This window comes from Azolla caroliniana, unplaced genomic scaffold, assembly GCF_043228905.1.
Source record: "Azolla caroliniana isolate FFs.n. ecotype wild unplaced genomic scaffold, voAzoCaro1.0.p SCAF_17, whole genome shotgun sequence".
NCBI classification, from domain to species: Eukaryota; Viridiplantae; Streptophyta; class Polypodiopsida; order Salviniales; family Salviniaceae; genus Azolla; species Azolla caroliniana.
In genome coordinates, this window is record NW_028230452.1 from 18,735,533 (window position 1) to 18,759,790 (window position 24,258).

Here is a 24,258-nt window from a genome sequence, read left to right on the forward strand (position 1 = left end):
AGGCTCCGGAGGAACGCCGAAACAGAAGTAGAGCGCCTGAAAGAGGAACTCCGGCAGGTAAAGGACCGGGAGGACCGGAACCATCGCCAGATCAACGGCAAGCTCAAACAAAAAACGGAGGAATTTGAGCAGTTGCACCGGGAGTATAAACGGTTGCAAACGGAGCACAAGGAACGGACGGATGAGCTCCGGCAAGCAGTTGATCGGACCGCAACCGCATTCGCCAAGGAACAAGCGGAAAACAGAAGACGGTTGGAAGAGGCGGAGAAGGTTCGGACAGAGCTCCTCAGGCAACAACAGGCGGAAAAAGAAAGAGCGGCGGAGGTACTGCAGAGGCTGCAAACGACATATCAAGGGCAGCTGACGCGCTACAGAGAGCAGGCAGAGGATACGGCAAATCTCATCAAGCAGTTGAAGGAGGAGCGACAAGTGGTGGAAAGCAGAGCGCAAATGGGGGCAAGTCGCATCCAGGATATAATGCGGGCCTGGTTGAACCAGACCAAGAGCTTGATTGACAACGGGTCCGTCAAATGGTGGACCAAGTGGGCCACGAACGCGGCGGAACTCCAATTGCTCCGGGCCGACGTAGAGAACCGGCGGAAGGAGGGAGATGATTGCTATATGCTGAATTCCGAAGACTTCACCGGCATAAGAGATGAGCTAGCCGAAGACTTTCAAGCCTTGGCAGAGGACCAACTAGAGCAAGTCCGGCAACTTGTAGCTCAGCTGGACGACGACAGGCTGGAGGCGCAGATCCAATTTGAAAGCTACGAGAGGTCTCGGATCCGGGGAGAGAAAGAACGAGAACCGGTTACGGTCAACCTCAGTGATGAGGAACCGTTACTGGAAGGAGACCGGACCGGAAGCAGTCAAACGGAGATGCCGGAGCCAGAGAGACAAACGGAGCAGCCGGAGTCAGCGAAACAAACGGAGCAGGAGCAGCAAGCAGAGCAGCCGGAGCAGCCTCAGTTCCAACCGCAACCACAGCAGCAGCAGCAAGCACAGCCGCAACAACCACAACCGGAAGAACAAGTGGAAATTCTTGAACAAAGTAATTTGGACAATTTGGGTGAACAATGAAGGGGCCGAGAAGGGTTCGACGTACAAGGTACTGTCCCACGGGCGTACCATGTATTACCGGCCGGCAAGGAGTCCAAAATACGGAGTGAAGGAATTATTTAGATATGGTTGTAAATGAGCATAGTGTGGACGGACGGACTGGAAACGGTATGCCGTTCCAGATCCGGACGGATCCCGAATAGGTGCGATAGGCACCGTTTTGTACTACGGGCCGGAAACCTATTTAAAGGCCCGGACCCCATTGTAATCGCAGCGGATAATTAATAGAGCTTATGATGTTTATACTTCTGTCTTGATTTCCGTTCTGTAATCACTGTTATATCTTACGCGTGTAATTAACCAAAGCAATCTAATCGTGTAACCTACGTAAGTCGGTGTAATCGTTGAATCTTAATCCTATGCCGTAATCACCCCTTTGGTGAAGTGTCTCCGTGACACCTTGTGTTAGGCCTTGTCCGGCTAAGCGAATAAAAGAGGTCATCTTCACTACCGGCGCAAATATCTCGTCGAAGTCGACGCCCTTCTTCTGCTGGAACCCCTTCACCACGATCCTGGCTTTGTATCTCGGGGGGTTTCCGGCATCTCCCGGTTTCAGCTTGAACACCCACTTGTTTCGAAGTGCCCGCTTTCCTTTCGGCAACTCCACAAGTTCATATGTGTGGTTCTCATGCAGGGAATCCATCTCCTCCTGCATGGCACTTAACCACCTGCGGCTATGGGTGTCAAGCTTTGCTTCTTCAAAACTCTCCGGCTCCCCCTCGTCGGTTAGCAGCACGTGCTCTGGTTCCGGAAATCTCCGGGGGGCCCTTCTCTCTCTTAGAGGATATCTCCATTCCGGAGCTTCGGTAACCGGCTCCTCCGTTTCCTCTTCATCCGAATCCATTTCGGGATCGGGGCCGGTTCCGGTATCAGTTTCATCTTCCTCGGCTGGTTCTGTTTCTTCACCGTCTTCGGCCGGATCCTCGAGTGCTAACCGGACCCTTGCCGGTCGGGACTGCTCCTCGTAGAGTTGATCCTCACCGGTCGACTTGGAGCTCTTCATCTTCTTCTCCGACTCCCAGTCGGCGAGTGTCTTGTCCTCCATGAAGATGATATCACGACACCGGAATATCTTTTTGTCGACCGGGTCCCATACTCGGTAGCCGAACTCGTCATCGCCGTAACCGAGGAATATGCATGGCCGGGGCTTTGGATCTAGCTTTCCTCTCCGGTCCTTTGCCACATGCACATATACGAGACACCCGAACACCTTCAGATGCCGGTAGGATACTTCCCTACCGGTCCACACTCTCTGCGGCGTGTCTCCGTCCAAAGGTACTGAGGGTGATCTGTTTATCACGTATGTCGCCGTCGACATTGCCTCAGCCCAAAACCCCTTGGGTAATTTCGCATGCGCCAGCATACTCCGGACCCTCTCCATTATGGTCTGGTTCATCCTCTCGGCCAGCCCGTTCAGTTTCAGCGTCTTCGGCACAGTAAACTCGAGCTGGATTCCCTTCGAGCGACAGTACTCCTCGAACTGCCCCCGGTATTCCCCTCCGTTATCCGCTCATATCGCTTTCAGCTTCTTGCCGGATTTCCTTTCCACTCTCGCGTGGAGTTCTTTGAAGACGCACAACACTTGGTCCTTTGTCTTCAACGATGCCGTCCACAGCTTCCGGCTGTGGTCATCAATGAATGTCACGAAGTACTGGGCTCCGCCATGTGACTTCGTTTCTACTTGACACATGTCAGTGTGCACCAACTCCAATGGTGCGCTACGTCTTGTCGGTGGCCTTGAGTGGAAGGAGGTTCGGTTCTACTTACCGGCCAGGCAATCGGTGCACTTCTCCAGGTGCACATGCTTCATTGGAATAAGGTTGTCTTCTGCAAGCCTCTTCATCCCCTTCTCACTCATGTGGCACAGTCTCTTGTGCCACAGCTCACCGGCAGTGTCGGCTGCCACGTTCAACTCCTCCGGACACAACCAGGCATTCATAAGGTACAATGTGTTGACTTTCCGGGCCCGAGCCACTATCAGGCCCCCCTTGCTGAACTTCATTACGCAGTTCCGGATGCTACCTGTGTAGCCTTCATCGTCTAGCCTCCCGGCCGAAATCAGGTTCAATCGAACCTCCGGAACGTGTCGGACATCCTTCAGCAACATTTTGCATCCGGTCGAGGTACCTTCATTTCCCATCCGAACACAGCCATGCTCACCGGCTGTGTAGGATGAGAAGTATCTTCTTTCCGGGGTCAGGTGGAACGACGCTCCGGAATCGACCACCCAGGTAGTCTCATCGCCGGCAATGTTTAGTTCACCTTCTTCGGTGATGAGCATGATCTCCTCTTCACTTGCCGCGAGTGCCGTCGTTCCTTTCCGGTCCTGCCCTCGCCGATCCGAACCATTCCGTTCCGTGGCTCCCCGGTAAGCACCGTTCCGTTCCGAAGACTTCTTCGAATCGGTGTCGTCGGCTCCGTTGTCTTTTCGGTAATGCCGACAATTCTTTCGGAAGTGCCCCGGCTTCCCACAGTGGAAGCATGTGGGCCTTCCTCTTGACTACGACCGGGTCCCCGACTTCTCCCGTCTTTGCGGACTCCGGTTCCGTTGTCTTCCCCGATCCGATTCGGCAAGCAGCATCTTCGGATCGGAGGCTGGTTCTTTATCTCTCCGACGCGCTTCTTCGTTCAAAATGCTTGTCTTTACCGTTTGTAGGGACAAGTTATCTTCGGTGCAGGAGGTGCTGAGAGTCACCACCAAGTTCTCCCAGCTTTTCGGCAATGTACACATCAGCATGATGGCTTGCATTGCATCCTCCAACGGGAACTTGATCGCCGCAAGCTGGTTCACGAATCCCATGAATGTGCTTACGTGTTCCACCATACTCTCGCCGTCCCGGTACTTGAGGTTCACTATCTTCCTCATCAGGGAGGTCCGGTTCAACGCATTCTTCCTCTCGTAGAGGCCCGACAGCTTCTGCCACATCTCATATGCGTTGGTGTCGTTCGCCACATGTTGTAGAACGCTCACGTCGACGTATTGCCGAATGGTTGCAACGGCTTTCCGGTTCAGAAGCCTCCATTCCGTCTCAAGTACCCCCTTGGGTATTTCCGACTTGTCGATCGGTTCATACAGGTCCCGAACAATGAGCAGATCCTCCATCTTTATCTTCCAGTCGGCGTAGTTCTGCGCATTCAGCACCATCATCCCCGGTTGCCCGCTGCTGCCGCCTTCCATTTTCTGCACTGCAGTCGCTCTGATACCAGATTGTTAGAAATTGACGCTTTCCAAACCTTCCCCTCTCGGCCACAACCGAGGAAACACGAATCAATGCAGCAGTAAATCGAAAACACAGAGAGAGACTCGAATGCACAGGGTTTAGCGTGGAAAACCCTAGACGGGAAAAACCACGGGAGTGCAAGACTCCAACTATCACTATACGCAGGGAATGTACAATGGCGAGCTGCAAGGCGACGACCTTGAGCTCGCTGTCCTCGCCACAAGCGGCGGTATTACACAGAGGCGTCGACCTCTTCCTTTCTCTCTCTCTCACTCTCTCTCTCGGCTGCTCTCACTTCGCTCCCTCTAAATGGAAAACAGGAAAATGAGCAACAACTACAAAACTGTTTGCCCTAAGTCATATTTATACACATATGACTTTCGGGCTATTTACAAATATAGCCTCGAGGGCCCTTGGCAAACATATTCACAAATATGTCCTCGCATCCGGATCTCTCTCCGGGTACATTCGTCATCCGGCTCCATAGCCGGGGTCTTCATCATCCGGATCCGATACCGGGTACTCCTCATTCGGGTCTTCATTCCCGATTCCCGGACATCTGACCATCCCATCCGGAGGGACCGTAATCCCAACAATACGGAGGCCGGGAGAGCGTACGACGGCGACATGGGAGAGGGTGCGGAGCAAGCGACCCTCTTGCCTTGTGGTGAAGGGACGGCCATGGAGGCCGGTAACTACGGATTCGGGACATGGTGGCCCGAAACATCGAGTGGGGAGGAAACAAGCGGCGGTGCCGCGACCTTACACACACCAACCCTAGAGGCTCCGGCGGTCGGCCCAAGTGCCGACGTGAGACCTAGAGCGACGGGTGGTGGCGGCGGCAGGGCGGGCAACCAAGACTACGACGAGGAGAACGAGGAAGAGATAGCCACGGACGACGGCGTCCGAACGAAGGTGGCTACGAACATGACATCGGCGAGCAATGGTACTGAGACCTTTCCCACACCTATTCTAGAGACTTCGGTGGCCGGCCCCGAGAGCCCACGTGAGACCGGAGAGACAGAAGATGGTGGCGGCAAAGCGGGTGACCGAAATGACGACGAGGAAGGTCATAGTGGATGGAGGAGAGACCCCTCGACACCGGGGCCGGAGACTACGGCGGTTGTGCTCGAATGCCAACATAAGACCGGAGAGAAGGACGGTGGCCGTGAGGAGGCATGGCCTGGAGCGAACACGTGCGAAGATGAGGATGTGAGGCCCGGAACGGGCATATACAAGAGGACCAACGGAGAGGTCGGGAGCGGCAAAAAGGAGAGAGTCGGGGACCGACTAGACCGGAAGACGAAGCGGAAGAAGAGTGAAGTAAGCGGAAGAAGAGTGAAGGAAGAAGAGACCGACGTGGAGGTCGGGTCTACGACGGATGAGGCACGTAATACAAAGTACGCATTACGACATAAAATGGAGCATGCTCTAGAGCCGCTCGAGGGCCAAGAAACAAGCATGTATTCAGAAGAGCCACAACGAGTGACCGGTGACAGCGGTCCGGGCGAGCCTTTGAGAGGCAAAAGCGTGGCAAGAGACGAAGCAGCGAGATGCCGGGATCGGCGGATGGGCGGCGAGAGCAAAGGATGGTGCACGGAGAACAACGGGGTACACACTGGGAAGAGAAAACGCGGCGGCTTCCCGGAGGGCATGCAAGGCCAAGCGGGCCAAGAGGGCGCAAGTCAAGGCGAGGCGGTACGCTCTACGGCGAGAGAGCACGGGGGGCAAAGGAGAAGCAAGGAATCCGGAATGGGGTTGCCTAAGAGCCAAAGAATGAGCGTATATTCGGGGGACAACATCTACGCATGGGAAGAGCCTACGAAAGGCAAGCGCGGGGCGGGAAGAGTTGACACATCGAGGTGTTCGGCATGCGGAGACGATAAAACCAAAGGAGCGGCACACAAAGAGCGGAAACCAGAGTGCGATCGGAGAGATCTGGAGCGCATCTGGAGGACATACGAGGCGGACCAAGAGGGTGTACCTCGGGGTGAAGCGGGAACATTGGAGGTTGCGAAGGACACCGAAGACGAGAGCAACGACACGGATGTCGGGGAAGCAACGTACCTTTTCGAAAGGGTACGTAGAGCGGAGCGAAGTGCGAGACGTGCGATGTGGCCGCGTAAGGGCCGAGCGACGAGCACGAGGATGAGTGACGACGAAGTTCGGCGCGCGACAATGCGGAGTCGAGGAAGCGGCAAAGGCAAGACGTGCATGGACGAAGAGAACATGATGCGATATTCGGCAAACTGTCGGGAAGAACGAGGATTCGGTCCAAGGGCACGCACGGAAAACAGAGGAAGGCAAAGAGAGGTTTGCGAAGACCGGGTCTGGGGAACCGGGCGGAGACAGTGGTTTGGCAAACTTCGTCGAGTATGGTGGATCAGATGGAGCCGACGGTTCGAGAGCAAACGACGGATATGGCGGATTGGGAGGCTACGGTGGTCCATGTGGGATGGATGGGCTTGCTCGAAGTGGAAGGCGAAGTCGGGCAAAGCTGACAAGACGCTAAGGACTCGGTTGACCGCCATGGCCGAAAATCTCATCTCTTTCCCCTTCTTGGCACATACCGGTGGATGTGCGGTTTGGTGGGGGCGGATGTCGTGAAGATTTTTGTCCATAGGCGGAAACTAGGGTGGAAAAGGCAAGTCAGTGGTGTGCAACATGTGCACACGTATACTAGGAAATGGTGTATAGAAATAAGAGGGGAAATTTTATCCCACATTGTAAGGTCCCTCCCTCCTTGTGCTATAAAAGGAAGGGAGGGGTCACTTATGAAGGGTTGCCTATTTTGTGTATGAAAGGTATACCACTTTCTGTAGAGTTCTTATTGTTTTAGGGTTAGGGTTTCGTTTAGGGTTTCCTTGTTCATCCCCGGTTAGGGTTTTCTCATAGTTTTGGTGCGATCCATGCGGCCACCATTGGTGTAATCATTCGTTCGTTTTAATATATCTTGTTGTGGATCTTGCTTCCATCTATTTTGGTCTATGCTTATGTGCTACTCTTCATCTTCTCATCTGGTGTTATGCTTCCATTTCTCGTCTCATTCTCCTTCCTCTACTCCCTAGTTCGAGACCCCCGTGGTCCCGCCCCTTTTTACACCCACGCGCGTGACAACGCGACACCGTGACAAACATCATCTTCTCCTGGTCGTTGGGGTGCATGCGTACTTGATTGTACCCACTGAAGCCATCTAAAAAGCTATACATGTCATGCCCTGCGACGACGTCCAATACGCTATTGGTGAACGGTAAAGGGAATGCGTCAGTAATGGTTACGACGTTCAATTTCCGGTAGTCCACGCATACACGTATTTTGCCATTTTTCTTTGGTACGAATACTATCAGGCTTAACCATGTAGCTTGTTTAACTAGTCGTATGAATCCAACCTTGAGGAGTTTGTCAATTTCTTCTTTTACGCGGGCTGCGTAGTTTGGGTTCATACGGTATCGACGTTGTTGGATTGGTTTCACATCGGTCGCTAAATTGATCTTATGTTGATAAAACTTTGGATCTAACCCCTTCATGTCCTCATGGGACCAGGCGAACACATCTTTATACTTCCTGAGTAGTGTTATCATCGCGTCTCTCACACCGTACCCACATTTACTTCTTCCAGGGCTGAGGCAGTGACTCGTCGTGAAATTTCCATTTCCCTCTTGAACGCTGCCTGTGCTTTGCTTAGTTCTAATATTGACTCTAGGTTTGGTTCGTAAGCCTTGTCGTGGAGCGTAGCGAGCGTGGCATACTCCGCCGCGGTTTCGAATAACGGAATGATCCGGAGGTGCTCGTCTAGGTATACCTCTAATTCTGTATCATCCACCCCAGCCAACATATTTATATCCTCCGCGTATAATGGTGTTATGCCCTTGGGTTCTGCCACCATTTCCCCTGTTGGTACGCGAACCTTGGTGTGTCCGCGTCGAAAGTTGATACACTTGTGTTACCAGCTCTACTTGATTATTGCTGAATGAAGCCACGGTCTACCCAACAACATAGGATACACTCCTAGGGCGTAAAGGGTGAGGACTACCCAACAGCCAAAACGGGCAAGCTTCCCATTCTGAAATTCCCAATTGTTCGCATGTCTTCGCGCTAATTACATTAACGCTCGAGCCGCCGTCGATTACGCATCCTGGGATTTCCTGACCGTGTAGTATCAACTTAATAGCCGGATTGTGCTGATCCACCACTATTGGTCCGACGTTGATGTCCGTAAAATTCGCAGCGATGCTTACCCTAGGTCTGCCTATTATCCGATCCTCCACGGCTTGGCAAAATCGTGGGACTAGTTCCAGTAGCTTCTCCATGGTTAACGTTATCTCGCAGCCTGTTAGTGCTTGCCATATGGGATCCGGAGATGTTCCCTCTTCCTCCAATAGCTCCACCGTGTTTGCGGACTCCTTCTGCATGCGTTCCATATTTGCCGTGTTTGCTTTTTCAATCCATGCTTGGGTTGTCTGACGTATCTCATCTTGCGCGGCCCAATCAACATTTTTTGTTTGTTGCCATGTTGTGACTTGTTGTACTTACGCCGTAATTGTATTGACGGCGGGCCCCTTGCCCTTGCGTACTGGGCATTGTGTGGCATAATGTTCGGGCTGTTGGCAAACAAAACAAAGGATGCTAGATTCACCCTTCTCGGCAATTGGTGGTGTGTGCCGATCCCTAGGTGTGACTTGCTCCTCCCTATCCTGGTTCATTCGTCCGAGCGTACACGGTGGTTGTTGTTGGTCCCGGCGCAGTTCCTGGTGCAGGTCATCATCCGAAACTTTTGTCATACCGCCGTTGGTCCCGATATTGACTATGTTTTCCGCAAGGCCCATTGAAGCCGCCACGTTTGTTCGTCGGACGGTAATTCTCATAGCATCGGCCCCCTTTAGTATTTCTGTGGTTGCCATGGTAGTTTTCATCCTCCGGCTCGTCTTCTTCAGAATCATTGTGATTCCAGCGATTCCGGTAGTGCCGATCACGTGTGGGTTCCGATCCATATACCGGGGTCGTTCTTCTTGCCGCCTTTGCTCATTACGGCGAGGGGGACGTTGTGTTTCCAAGTTGCGTATTGTGGGCGTGGATCTGTTCAACATATTGTACTCGCATTGCTCAACTGTGTGAGCTTTAGAGTGACAGATTGGGCAATGGATTCGCATGTTGCATTCAACTGCGGAATGCCCCGAATTTAAAGAAATCATGCACTGGATCGCCTGGGGAAAATGTCGTTCTCCGTCTTGAGGTAACACTTGTTGTAATGAGGACATGGAAAATCTTTCCTCTTCTTCGTCCAGCTCGAGCTGTAGCGCTCGTTCTATGACCATATTGGCCGTTTCCCCTTTCACGCTATTGTTGTTGAGCGTTGTCCGTATCGGTTGTCGTAATGCTGCCAGAAACGTCTCCCGAGCCTTGTCCTCCGTCGGGCCCTGTTCTAATTTCCACCGTAGATTTTGGAAGCGTAAATTGAAATCCGCTACCATCTTGGTCGGATACTGTTTAATTGTATAAAATTGCCCAAGGATTTCACGTTGTGGCACCCTCCAATCAAAGAAACGCAGAAAGGCTGACTGCAATTGGTCGAAGGTCGTGATTGCTGGCAAATCCATCTGCGAATGCCAAAACGCCGCTCTCCCATCTAAGGTTAATCCGAACTTCGTCTTTTTGGATTGGTGCGCTACTCCTTCAGAAAGGCTCTACACCATGTGGTTTGCATTCCAAACATTTAGGAACAATCGAATGTGGGTTGCGGCGTCAGTTTCGCCGTTGAAGAGGGGATAAGAAAAGGCCATGTTGGATGCTACAATGGGCAGGGAAATATCACACTGCTTATGTGGTCAACGCGCTTCCTGCGTGTTGCCGAGGTATTTGGGGAGTGAGAAATCCTCTTTGTGGTCCCGACAGGTATCACTGAGGTCGCTGAGGCGGGGTTCCTGCCGTGCGCACTCCTCTACCTGGCGTGTGATGGACCGTGTGATTGGTCGGTCTTGTCGTGTTGGTTCTCTAGGTCGTCTGCGGCTAAACATCCATTCGTCGTTATTCGTCTGTGAGGAGACACAAATCACCAAGCGTGCCAAAAGTGTTACCAATTAGGAACACGGTCTACGGTTAGTCCTTCGACCTAGACCTCAAAGTGATTGTGTTGCAACGAATGGTATCGTCGTAGCGTAATACTTAGTGGGATACCTCCCGTATCCTAGTAGCGTATAAGGGAGACGGCTACAACCGAACTCCTTAGACAGTGGACTAGCAACCACATTGTTACTCACGCCTATGCTCTTACGACTACACTACGCCACCAAGAATCACAAACACACAGTAGATTAACCACAGACACGCACAAGGATCAGAGAAGATAGAACTCTATTAAGATACTTTACATTCCAAAATTACACGCTACCTCTATCAGAGGATTTCTGCCCTTTATATACACATGGTCTTTTTAGTCGTTCACACTTCACGCGTGAACCGTTTACATGCGTTACAATTTTACTATATTCTATATTTCTGCGCTCCAGTCCGTCGGTTACTATTCCGGCGGACAACTGAGGCCTATTCTTGGTCAACTAGGAGGCCGACCTTGTCTTCTCCATCTCCCAATCGGCAATCGTCATTTCTTCCATGAAGATGATATCTCGGCTCCTAATCACCTTCTTGTTGATTAGGCCCCACAGGCGATACCCGAATTAGTCTTTGTCGTAGCCGAGAAATAGACACGGTTGGCGCTTGGGATCAAGTTTCCCCCTCTTGTCCTTAGCTATATGCACATAGGCCAGGCAACCAAACACTCTTAGATGTTGGTATGACACTTCGTTTCTAGACCACACCCTTTGTTGTATGTCACCTTCTAGTGGTCCGAGGGAGTCTTGTTTATAATGTAAAAGGTTTTCATCAATGCCTCGGCACAGTATATCTTTGGCAACTTCGCATGTGTTCACATACATCAGACTTGTTCCATGATAGTCTGGTTCATTCTCTCGGTTAGCCCATTCAGCTCTGGTGTCTTCGGCATGGTATATTCAAGAAGGATACCCTTTTGTTGATTGAGCAAGCTCAACGTGGGCCAAATAAGTTGAATAAGCTGAGAGCCAAATCAGTGAGCCGGATTCCGAGAACTAGAATGGAGGACCAGATCGAAAGAGCCAGACTCATGTTGTCGCGTAAATACGCGTGTGCGAGCCAAAGGGGCGGGACCACGGGGGTCTCAGACCAAGAAGAGAAGGAGCAAGAAGCCAACTCCGGACCCGTACTAGAGGCTACCGAAAACGAGAGAGAGAGCTTGCGCGCCACTGACTCTTATGTATAGAAAACAAAAAGGGGTAGAAACACCCGACGCTGTTAGAGACACTAGTATGCGCAAATGGATATGAGTATATATATTACAAAGGGAAAGATACAACCACGGCTTCGAGCCGGCTACACTCAGAAGAAGAAGAAGAAGAACTTAGCCCAGTTAGGGTTTGGCCGCCATGGCTACCGCGCCCCGCTTCTCAAGAAGGAGAAGAAGAAGAAGACCACAAGACAATTACTAACCTTAGAAATTCTTAACAAAACGACCCTCTACAAAACGGTATACCCTCACGACTCAAAATGAGCAACCCTTCAAAAAGGGACCCCTCCCTTCCTTTTATAGCCCAAGGAGGGAGAGATGTTACAATGTGGGACAAATACTCCCCCTTCATTCTATACACCGTTTCCCTATTATACATGTGCACATGTTGCACACCACCGACTTGCCCTTTCCACCCTGGTTTCACACCGTAGCCGGAAATCTTCACGACATCCACCCCCACCAAACTGCACATCCACTGGTATGTGCCAAGAAAGGAAAAGGGTGAGAGATTTCGGTGATGGTGATCAATGAGGTTCTTCACCTTCTCGGCACCCGACCATCTTGCCGGTTCCTTATCGGCGTCGATCCGTCTTGCCGGCTCCTTACCAGCCCACCACGTCCGCCGCACGCACCTTCTTCTTCGACCGGCCCTCCCGAACACCGTCGCCGATCCAGTCTCTCTTCCTTTGCTCGTCGTGTATGCCCTCCGGTTAGACCCCCGACTACTTCGATTGCTCGTTGGATGCCACTCCTCGCGTACCGCGTGTGTTCCCTCCCCGGCTCGACCTTCTCCTCACCCCGAACACCTCGTATCGACTCCCTTCGTTCCGCGCTTGCCTTCGGTAGGCTCTTTCTGTGTGTCGTTGTCGTCCCGATTGTTGTCCCATGTTGTTGCCTATCGCCTTCGTTCCCTCGCCGCCACCTTATGTCTCCTTGGTCTTATGTTGCCACGTCGGTTCGGATTGCCAAGATCTCCGGAACTAGTGTGGAGGATCCCTTTCCAGCCTTCCATTCAAGATCACCTGAACCGACAACCATCCTTCACGCTTATACTCCCTTATTGGCACCGCCTGTGCCAAACACCGTCCCATACTCATGCTTCAAACCAGCCCCTCATGACCAGATGCACGTCTCTCGATCCGCTCCTTGCTTTCCCCTCACAGGCTTCCTTCCAAAATCGTAATCGGCCGGTAAGGGTTCGGCCCCCGTCAACTCCGGCCTTGCCGGTTCCCGTTTCCTGCCGCCACCATCCTTCTCACTCGGGTTCACATTGCCACGTCGGCTTGAACTGCCAGCATCTCCGGGTTGGTGTGAGGACCCCATAGGACCGTCTTTCTTCCCTTCTTCCTCCTCCTTCCATCAATCTTGATGGAAGGTCCGGTTTTGGTTTGTGGCCGCCGTGTCGGCCCGATACTTCGTTGCCGCTCTGCCTTCACCCCTCCTGCTTGACCCCATTCACCTGCCACCACCATCCTTCTCACTCGGTCTCACGTTGCCACATCGGCTTGAACTATCGGTGTCTTCGGATCGGTGTGAGGATCGTTGTAGGATTGCCCATCCGCACTTCCGTCGTAGCCGGTTCCCGTTTCCTGCCGCCACCATCTTTTACACTCGGGCTCATGTTGCCACGTCGGCTTGAACTGTAGGTGTCTCCGGATTGGTGTGAGGATCCCATAGGACCGGTCTTTCACTGCCTTTTCCCTCGTCCCCTCGCCACCACCGTCAGTATCTTACGTTGGATCTGATGCCGACCACCAAAGTCTCTAGCCCGGTGTGCAGGATCCTCCTTGGGCCTCTCGTCTTCCCGACCCTTTCTCGGGTCGTCCTTCTCTGCATGCTGAGAGGGTGGCTTGCTCGACACCCTCCCCCGTGGTACCGTCGTACCGTTGTCGTGAAGATTTTCGGCAATGGTGTGAAAATCACATAAGACGTACGAAATCAAGTGTCAATAATACAAAACAATAATAGTGAATATAATAATTCTAAATAAGTTTAATATCTTAGTACAAAAGACGAAGATCTTGAATAGATGCACTTTATTACATAAAAAACAAACATCTAAGTGTCAACTTATGTGGGTAAGAAGTTGTGAAAGAAAAGGAGAAAATTGTGAGATATCCCACATAGATATGACGAATAAGGCTCTCACCATATATAAGGTAGAGCAAAAGTTATTATCTTTGTATAGAGCATAGAGAGTTCAAGGTAACTTGAACTAAGAGTGGAGATGGCCTAACCACTCTAAAAGGTTTTGGCCAACCAAAACGGAACTGAATTTCGGCCAGAGGCGGAAACCGGGAAATATTGGCTACATCGATAGGGTGCAGCATGTGTTGTCACCCATGTACATTTAGTGTGAATAACAAGGGTGCCCTTATGGCGCCGAAGAGTAGACAAGTCAGGACAAAGAATCCCATGTAAGTCGGGATTTATCTCACATTGTAACGCATCTCCCTCCTTGTTCTATAAAAGGAGGGGAGCGCCTCTTGTGAAGGGGTTGCCCATTTTGTGTTATAGGGTATACCGGTAGTTACGGTTAGTCTCTTCTTCTTCTTTCTTTCTTCCTCTTCTTCTTCTCCTTCTCGAGTACTCGGGCGGCAGCTATGGCGGGAAAGCTGTTAGGTTAACTCCTCTTCTTCTGAGTGTACCCGGCTCGTGACCGGGGTGGTATCTCTCCTTGTTGTAGGTTTACTTCTGCCCGGCCTCCTGTGCAAGACCCCGTTCGACATGACACGCCCGTGAGCTCCCCGATCAGCGGCTTGGCAACAGACAGCTGTTGTAACCTACCATGGCCCGGCTCGAAGCCGGGGATGTATTCTTTCCCTTGTAATATATACATTTGCGTCTATTTGAGCATATTCGTGTCTCTATTGAGGTCGGCGTGTTGTGTGTATTGGTGTGAGTCGGTGTCAAGGGCGCGCTCCCTCTCTTTCTCTCCCTCTTGTTCGGTTGTTTCCGGGGTGCGTCCGGAATCGTCTTCTCAGCTTCCCTCCTTCCCTCATCCGAGACCCCCATGGTCCCGCCCTTCTACACGCACGCGCGTAACAACGCGACATATTTGGTGAACCCGACGTGAAGGGCGGCAAGGGAGAATGGAGTTAGAAGAAGACAACTTCGCGCAACTTTTTGTCGAAGCGGTGAGGGAGTTTAGTCGAGCGACAGCAAGGCGAGAGTCGGCGCAACAAGCGGTCGAGCGAGTGGTCGAAAGAGTCGGCCGTTGCAACAGGGACAAAGTCCCATCTTACTTGGAAGCCTACAACATGGAAATGGAAGAGCGAGACGTGGATGAAGCGTTGAGGCTGGAGTTCTTCTGTCGGGTTGTCGCCGTCCGTATGCACGCGGAAGTGAAGGAGCTCCAAGAAGCTCATAGTTCGTGGGAGATCTTTGAAGAGGCGCTCCTGCAGGTATATGGAGGACAGCGGAAGAGTCGGGGACGACACGCCTTCAACCAGTGGGTAGCATCGGCAAAGACCCACCGGGGCGCAACGAAGGCGTTCCGAGAGTTCGAGCAACGGCTTGCTCGGCTCTCGGAGCGGGAAAAAGGTTTGGTGGGGGCGGACAAAGTCCGATTGTTCATCAGGTCGAAAGACAGAGCGGAACGGGAGGCCATCGGGATTGAGCTCGAAGACGATGACGGAGCGAATGGGCTTACGAAGACTGGTCGAAGGTCGGAAGGGTGTGCCAAAGGCTAGACAACGAGCGAGCCGAGAAGGCTAAGAGGAAGGCGCGCAACGGCGTGCCATCACAGCGGGAAGAGGTCGAACGGCAAAGAGAGTCGGCAGGGGCCGGCGTTGGGGCCAGAATTGCGGAGGCGTACGCAACTCTCGAGGAGATGCTCGAGGAAGAGGAAACATCGAGGCCGCAAGCCGAGACTGAGGAGACAGACTTGACCCACGCGATGGCGGAAGATCGGTACGACAATACCACGGGAGGGGGTGCGGAACAAAACGCCCTCTCGACTTGCAGAGATAGAACGGCCAAGGACGAGGCTGAGATACCGATCGCGGAATCGGATAGTTGGGACCAGCGGTTTCGGGCTGAAACCCCGGACATCAGAGAATCAAGCCCAAGTGGGGCTTATGCGATCGGTAAGGAGACGACCGCCGACCATGAAGAGCCGGTGGCTACGGACAAGGGCGTAAAACGGACGGGCGATTCTTTGTGTCTTCCCACACTTGCTCCAGAGACGATGGCAGTTGGGTCCGAGTGCCAAGAGGAGGATGGCGGCGGCGAGAGACCGAGAATCACCGGCGAGATGATACGGGGAAGGAGCGGACGAAAGCCCTCAGACCCGATTCCGGAGAACACGACATTAGGGCCCTTATGCCCATGGAAGACCGAGGAGATGGATGGCGGTACCGAGGAGTCCTGGCACGATGCCAGCGAAGATGGATGGGAGATGGCCCGCAAAAGGGTCGACGAAGAGACCAAGGAACGACCCGACCAGGGACCGAACCGTGCGACGCTCCGATACGGGTGGAGCATAATCCGGTCGTGGATTCTTCGATCGAGGCCGGATTCGGCATGAAGGTGCCGATACGGGAGAGGGTGCGGGACGAGCCGCCCTCTTTTACATGGGGAGAAAGACCGACCGGGCGAAGGTTGGGAATTGGAAGGATGGTGATCAGAGGTTCGGAATGAGTCTAGCAAGGTCGGCATCGGAGCCGAAACTCCGGACATTGGAGAATTGAGCTCAGGCGAGGCTTGATTGATCACGGAGCGGATGCTATCCGCCGACACCACTAAAAGGGGCGGTGGCCTAGACGAGTTGCCGAAAGACGTTGCGAAATCGGTTACACCACATCCTATCCGGAGACTTCGGCTGTTCAGCTAACGTGGCAACGTAAGGCCAAAGAGAAGGAAGATTGAGGCGGGAACGCAACAATGAGAGCGACGACGAGTTCGGGAGAAGTGCGGGGAACGAAGACCGGTCCCATGAGATCTTCACACTGATCCGGTTGTCGGCCCGAGTGCCGACGTGAGTCCTATAGGAGAGATCGGTGGCGACAGGAGAACGGGACCCGGCAATACGGAGAATGACGAATGGACCCGGACGAGAACCGGGCGGAGCGGACTCTCGGATAACCATTCCGGGAGGGAGGAAGAGAGCAGGCCTACAAAGAGGCCGAGAACATGGTACGTCGGTACCACAGGAGAGGGTGTGGAGCGAGCCACCCTCTCGGCTTGCGACGTAAAGAAAGACCCGGGAAAAGGGTCAAGGATACGACGAGCCCAAGGAGGATCCTTCACACTGGTTCCAGAGACTCTGACGGTCGACCCGAGAGCCGACGTAAGACCTAGAGTGGTGATCGGTGGCGGAAAGGGGAAAAAGGCGAGGGAACTGCGGACGGGCGGTCTACGGAGATCCTCACACTAATCTGGCGGTCGGGCCGAGTGTCGGCGTGAGTCCTATAGGAGAGGTCGGTGGCAGCAGGCGAACGTGATCGGACGACAGAAGCAGAGAAAGAAGGTATCAGGCCGGCGACGCGGCCACTAACCAAATCGGACCTACCGGCAAGGTCACGAGCATAAGGAAGTCCGGTCCTACGAGATCCCCACACCGGTTCCGGAGACTCCGGCTATTCCGCCAACGTGGCAACGTAAGACCGAGGGAGAAGGAAGGTGGCGGCAAGGAACGAGACCCGACATCGACAAAGGTCGGTAAGACGGGGCGGACGAAGAGCGAAACCCCTACCTGCTGGTTACGGTTTCGGAAGGAGCCGGTAGGGGCAAACACGGGGAGGTGTGTCGAGCCGAAAAGGCACACCTGGGGCGGAACAAGAGTCTCGCAAGTGGCCATCGCGGGCCGGATCGAAGCGTGACTACGGGACGGTGTTCGGCACTGGCGGATGTCACGTGTAGAAGACCGGAGATGGATCCTCCACACCGACGTAAGACCTTGGCAGTCCGAGCCGACGTGGCGACGAAAGACCACGGAGAAGGAAGGTGGCGGCGAGGGGACGAAGGCAGTGGGGAACAACGCGGGATGACGACCAGGACCACGAGAATGGTCGACGGAGGCCGGGCAGGCGACTACGAGCGTTCCTCAAGCGGAGGACATCGGGCATACGGCGGAGAGCGGAGTGTGCATACGGCCGAACAAGGGCCAGAGGAAGTACGTGGACTAGGGAGATTGCGGCAAAGGACCCATCGACGGGTTGAACGAGCCTACGGGGAGGTAAGCGCGAAGAAAGAACCGAAGCCGACGATTCAAACCGGCAGCGAGCCGGGATGCGAATTACGGAAGACCGGTTTCTCACCGGCCGAAATCTCTCACCCTTCACCAGATTTGGCACATACCGGTGGATGTGCGGTTTGGTGGGGGCGGATGTCGTGAAGAATTTCGGCCAGAGGAGGAAACCGGGAAATATTGGCTACATCGACAGGGTGCAGCATGTGCAGTCACCCTTGTACATTTAGTGTGAATAACGAGGGCGCCTTTATGGCGCCGAAGAGTAGACAAGTTGGGACAGAGAATCCCATGTAAGTCGGGATTTATCCCACATTGTAACGCATCTCCCTCCTTGTTCTATAAAAGGAGGGGAGCGCCTCTTGTGAAGGGGTTGCCCATTTTGTGTTAGAGGGTATACCGGTAGTTAGGGTTAGTCTCTTCTTCTTCTTTCTTTCTTCTTCTTCTTCTTCTCCTTCTCGAGTACTCGGGCGGCAGCTATGGCGGGAAAGCTGTTAGGTTAACTCCTCTTCTTCTGAGCATACCCGGCTCGCGACCGGGGTGGTATCTCTCCCTGTTGTAGGTTTACTTCTACCCGGCCTCCTGTGCAAGACCCCGTTCGGCACGACAAGCCCGTGAGCTCCCCGATCGGCGGCTTGGCAGCAGACGACTGTTGTAACCTACCATGGCCCAGCTCGAAGCCGGGGATGTATTCTTTCCCTTGTAATATATACATTTGCATCTGTCTGTGCATATTCGTGTCTCTGTTGAGGTCGGCGTGGTGTGTGTGTGTGTGGGTGTGAGTCGGTGTCAAGCGCGCGCTCCCTCTCTTTCTCTCCATCTTGTTCGGTTGTTTCCGGGGCTTGTCCGGAATCATCTTCTCGGCTTCCCTCCTTCCCTCGTCCGAGACCCCCGTGGTCCCGCCCTTCTACACGCACACGCATAACAACGCGACAACGGTAACCGGTGGTATCGACATCCGACGGAGCCGGCAAGGCGGCGGCCACCTTTAACCGGCGGCATCCGGTGCTGCCGAGGTGATGGCATCCGGCGACTAGATAAATAAATATATATATATACATATACAAGGAGGGCAAGTAAGGATTCGAACCTTGCACTTCCAAGTTAGGAGTCAATTGGCTTACCACTAAGTAAAGATATTTAGTTGAAATTATATTTCTATCATTGTACTTTTACATATAAATTCTGATACATGAGAGCTAAAATGAGTGACATGGTTATCATGCACCACATATAATACATGAGCGCCAAATGGCAAACATGCATTTTATGCATGGCTTGAACCCTCAAATGCATGAGGGCATCTATAAAAGTGGGAATGAAAAAGATCAAGGGGGATTTTTTTTGGATAAAAGAAAGCTTTGTACTTTAAATCAAAATTAATATTAAGAAGAAAATTCATTATCCTTTTGATGATATACCTTGTTCTTGAAATCTAAAATCAAGAGTTCTTAATCTCTCTCTCAATCTAAAATCAAACGTTCTATCTTATCTCAATCTCTCTCTCTTTCAATCTATCTTAATTCCTTTCCCACTAAAGCTTGTGCAAACTTCGAGTCCTTCCGGTCCAGAACCCCGGCGGTTCCGCCTCGCGATCCGCGCCTAGTGACGGATCTTCATGACACCATGTTCCTGGTCTCCCCGTAGGCCTGCCTCTTCCTCCCTTTTGGATCGGTTATATGGAAATCCGCTCCGCCCGGTTCTTGCCCAGGTCTGTCCATCACTTCACATTGTTGGGTCTCGTTCTCTTGCCGCCACCGTCAGTATCTTGGTCTTACGTCGGATCCGATGCCAACCGCCAAAGTCTCTAGATCCGGTGTGAGGTGACCCATAGGACCGATCTTCGTTCTTCACTTCCAGATCAGTTGTATTGGCCGTGACCTCCGCGCCCTTGCCGCCACTTTCCATCTCTTAGGTCTTCCATTGGTTCTGGGACGCAACCGCCTAAGTCTCGGGAATGAGTGTGGAGGACCCATACTTCAGTCAACCGCCTCTTTCATTTTTCCCCGTCGTCGTTGATCCCTTCCTTACGCTTCCCTACCATCTCCCTTCTCTTTCGGACTCACGTTGCCTTGTTGGCTTGAACTGCCGAAGTCTCTGGTCAAGATGTGGGGTAACCGATTTCGTAACGTCCTCCGGTGGCTTGTCCCAGGCCACCGACCCTTTTAGTGGTGTCAGTGCATAGCATCCGCTCTGTGATCAACCAAGCCCGCCTGGGCTTGATTCTCCAATGTCCGGAGTTTTCGGGCTGACATGCCCGAAACCGCTAGTCCCAACGTTCTGATTCTTCGATCAGTATCTCGGCCTTGTCCTTGGTTGTTCCATCTCCGCAAGCCAAGAGGGCGTTTTGTTCCGCACTCTCTCCTGTGGTACCGCCGTACCAATCTTCTGCCATCTCATGGGGCAAGTCTATCTCCTCATCGTCGGCTTGCGGCCTCGTTCTTTCCTATGCCTCGAGCATTGCCTCTAGAGCTACGTACGCCTTCGCAAACCTGGCCCCGAAACCAAGCCTTGCCGACTCTCTTTGCCGCTCGGCCTCTTCCCGTTGTGATGGCACGCCGTCGCGCGCCTTCCTCCTAGCCTTCTCGGCCCGCTCGTCATCTAGCCATTGGCATACCCTTCCAACCTTCGACCAGTCCTCCGTAAGGCCATTCACTTCGTCCTCGTCTTCGAGCTAACTCCCAAAATTATTCCTTACGAGGAATATCATACTAACAGCCTTCCAGTTTACGCACTGATACGGCCATGTTATGCGTACCGATTTACGCACCCAATCTACGCACTGGGTTACGCATCGTATTACGCACGGATGTTGAGCTTGTCTCTCAACAAATCTCTTCTTCAAGTTTTGCAACCACTTTCTTAAGAAATTCATTCTCAATGGCAATAGTTTGGAGCTTAGCATTCTCTTTCATTAACATCCTAATCTCTTTACCTTGCTTGTTTATGGTTTCTTTAAGAGAAATCAAGTGACTCATAATGTCATAAACATCGACATAAGCATTTTGTCCATTGTGTTTATTGCATTGGAATCAACATTTGTTGGTGATTTCGGTTCATTATCAATCATACTCCCGAACTGTGAGGCGGCCTTATGAGTGTGTGTCATTGTAGGACCAAACCCTACGAGAAGAGAGAGAGTGAGAAAGAGGGAGAGAGAAAATGTACCTTTCACTTGATTTAGGGCTTCAAAATCTACCTTGCGTTTGAGGAGCCGTGGGGCAAAGATGGATGCAGAAGAAAATGCTCATAACTTCTCGCCACGGTAACGGAATTCAGTAAATGAACATTCCTTACAAAGCTCTCTAAAAGAGCTTTCCAATGAGCTATATAACGTAAACAATGATGTCTGGAGTGAAACGAGAGACAGAGAGAGAGAGAGAGAGAGAGAGAGAGAGAGAGAGAGAGAGAGAGAGAGAGAGAGAACAGTTATATTATTACGCACTAACTATTACATCATCGGTGGTGGCTTTATAAGCCCACCACCGATACAGATACGGTTTCCTTCTCATAACCGTATTCCTAAGATTAATAACTATTTATTTATTTATTTATTGCTTATAATTATTATTATTTTCCATACCCCCCCCTAAGCAAAAATTTCTAGAAGTGTAGATTTTCATCTTTGTCTTCGATTACATCAATTAATCCAACTTGCTTACAACAAATAATGCGCTTAGAATGTTGAAGAGGTTTCGTTAGAAAATCAACCCACATTTGATGAGTGGGAGCACACATCAAATAATGTGCTTAGAATGTTGAAGAGGTTTTGTTAGAAAATCAACCCTCATTAAGCCATCCCTCTCTACATTCACTACCTCCCTAACTCCCACATCCTCCTTTATACACATTCAAATCCCCTCTCATCCATCCCCACCTGTCCCCTTCACTCTTCTTGCATCTTCCCCTATATAAGCCTCTCACATTTTTGTATATGGTCTTTAGCACTGATGAGCTCATATAGAGCGAAACATGTTTGCCAAAAGACCTTTTCTTACATAAATTGAAATTTGAATTCTCTCTCTCTCTCTTCTCCTCCCCTACTACTCTCTTTTATACTATTCTTTAGGTACCATACTATTTACCCTAACTATCCAACCGCCGAAGGTTATACGCTCGCACTCCTTGCTTAGGCCATACGGCCCACAAGTACTAAAGATTCGACATATCACATGGAGGCTCATTCACCGGAGATAGGAACCCACAATGGATCTGCATCGACAATGTTCGAGCAACCATCTAGTGAAGAGTTCCCTCAACCCACGGTAATGACGTCTGCAGCGATGGCATCGGCTACACCGACCCCTATCAAGCGTAATAGTGCGAATAAAAGACCACAAAAGCATGCTCGAGATTATATTCTCTCTCCATCACTCATCAACTCCACTCCTGATACTAAGGTTTCCAATACTAAGGTATCATCTTCTAATACATCATTTTGCTCAAAATACTTAGAAGAATATAAAACTAGAGTATTCGTCGAATTTAAACAACTCTTCAAAAGAAAGAAACAAGCCAAAAATACCCATAATAGGATGTTGAACTTATACTCTCATGAATTAACCCCTAATAGTCTTAGAAGTTCATCCCCCCAAGCTAAAGATAGATCATGAAGAAATTAACAATAGCATGCATAAGGACTTTCTAACCCTCACTAATCAATATAATAAAGATCTAACAAGTACTTATATTAAACATCTAGACTTACTAGTGCACTCCTATACTAAAACCCTAGATAATTTCCCTAATACCGTTAGATCAGATCTACATAACTTTGCTAACATCCTTCAAGAACCCCAACATTTTGAGGATGTATCATCATATGTTGAGCCGGCTAATTTTCAAGAAACGATTAATACGTTGTCGTGAAGAAAACCATCCCTAGGCGCAAACTGTGTATAGTGTGTGTGAACCGGCCCTTACACGTGGGCACATCCCTTGTCGTATAGTAGATAGGTAGGCACAAAGGTTAAATCCTAGGTAGCAATATTCTATAAGGGAAATCGAGGAGTATCTCTGTCCGAAAGGACAGAGAATTAATGTGAAGTAAACGGGTGAAGTGGCCTCCCTCCTTGAGCTATAAAAGAGAGGGAGACGGGGGAGAGAAGATATCGCGCGCTAGAGGGAACGAAGTGCTGTCGGACTGGGACTGAGCTATTCTCTGTCGTTCTCCATAGCCTTCTTTTGCGCAGGCTCTCAGGAGGCTGATTCTGCTCTGTGGAACGCCCATGTGCTTCCGGCAGAATCTCCATCTTGCTCTCCTGTGTGCATGGGTGATCAGGCGTCTGCACCCACCTCGCCGACCTGGTCGGCTGTAACAGTTCGAGTCGTCTGCATACATACAAATACATGCCTATATTTACATACACACTCTAGTGTTCTCAACTTGCGTCTCCTGTGTTGTTGTGACGCTTCCCCATGCGCTTCTTTGTCTATACATGAGTGAGCGTCTCTCTCTCTCTCTCTTTTCCTCACCTATTCCTCGGTCCAAGACCCCAATGGTCCCGCCTTGTTCTCCACGCACGCGCGTAACAACGCGACAACGTTACCACAAGATTTCGGCTCTGAAATCCTAAAAATGTGTGACGATTTCGCACTAAATTACAACATTGATGATACACTTAAGAGAACGGCCACGGAACTTAGAGATAAAACAAGAGCACAAAATAGATATGAAAACCCTAATATTAGAGATATAGACATTACAATGTATGAAGGGGAAGAGGAAAATCATAATGAAATGTTTTATGACAGTCCCTCGTACATTGCTCCCGTAGAAGCCGAGATAAATAACACTAAAAATTCTGTCCCCCATACTATTAACCTAAATAAAAATTCTAATCACACACCCACACCCAACCCCAAAAAGAATCGGTTGGCGCTTCTTTGTCTATACATTGTCGTGAAGAAAACCGTCCCTTGGCGCAATCGGTGCATAGAGCGCGTGAACCGGCTCTTCACGCGTGCGCGCCCTTTAATGTATATAATAGGGAATTAGGTACATAGGTATATCCTGGGTAGTTAGATTCGGTAGGTAGGAAGTAAATGAGGGAACGGCTCCCTTCTTGAAGCTATAAAAGAGAGGGGACGCGGGGAGAGAGGAATAGCGCATTGAGGAGGACGAAGTGTTGTCGGACTGTAACCGAACGCTTCTCCTCTGTTCATTCTCCATCGCTCTTCTCTGCAGGATTTCAGGAGGCTCGCGCTGCTTCGAGGAACGCCCGTGTGCTTCCGGCAGCACCTCCATCTTATCCCCTTTCGTACGCAGACGAGCAGGCATCGACATTTGTTCGTCGGCCTGTTCAGTTGTAACTGCTCGCGTGCTCTGTTGTTTTGTGTCATTTGTTAATATACAAACATTCGTGTCTCTCTGTCTCTGTGTCCATTCGTGTTTTCTGCGTTGACGG

General features: G+C 51.3%; 1 protein-coding gene across 1 annotated transcript in view; it reads right to left on the reverse strand.

Moving 5' to 3' along the window:
* Positions 1 to 24,008, reverse strand: part of PTAC14 (plastid transcriptionally active 14) — a 99,424-nt gene extending 75,416 nt beyond the window's left edge. Inside the window, exon 1 of the mRNA XM_087333324.1 lies at positions 24,000 to 24,008. The gene's annotated coding sequence lies outside the window, so the exon portion shown is untranslated. The remainder of the gene's footprint in view (positions 1 to 23,999) is intronic.
* Between the last annotated feature and the right edge of the window lie 250 nt (positions 24,009 to 24,258).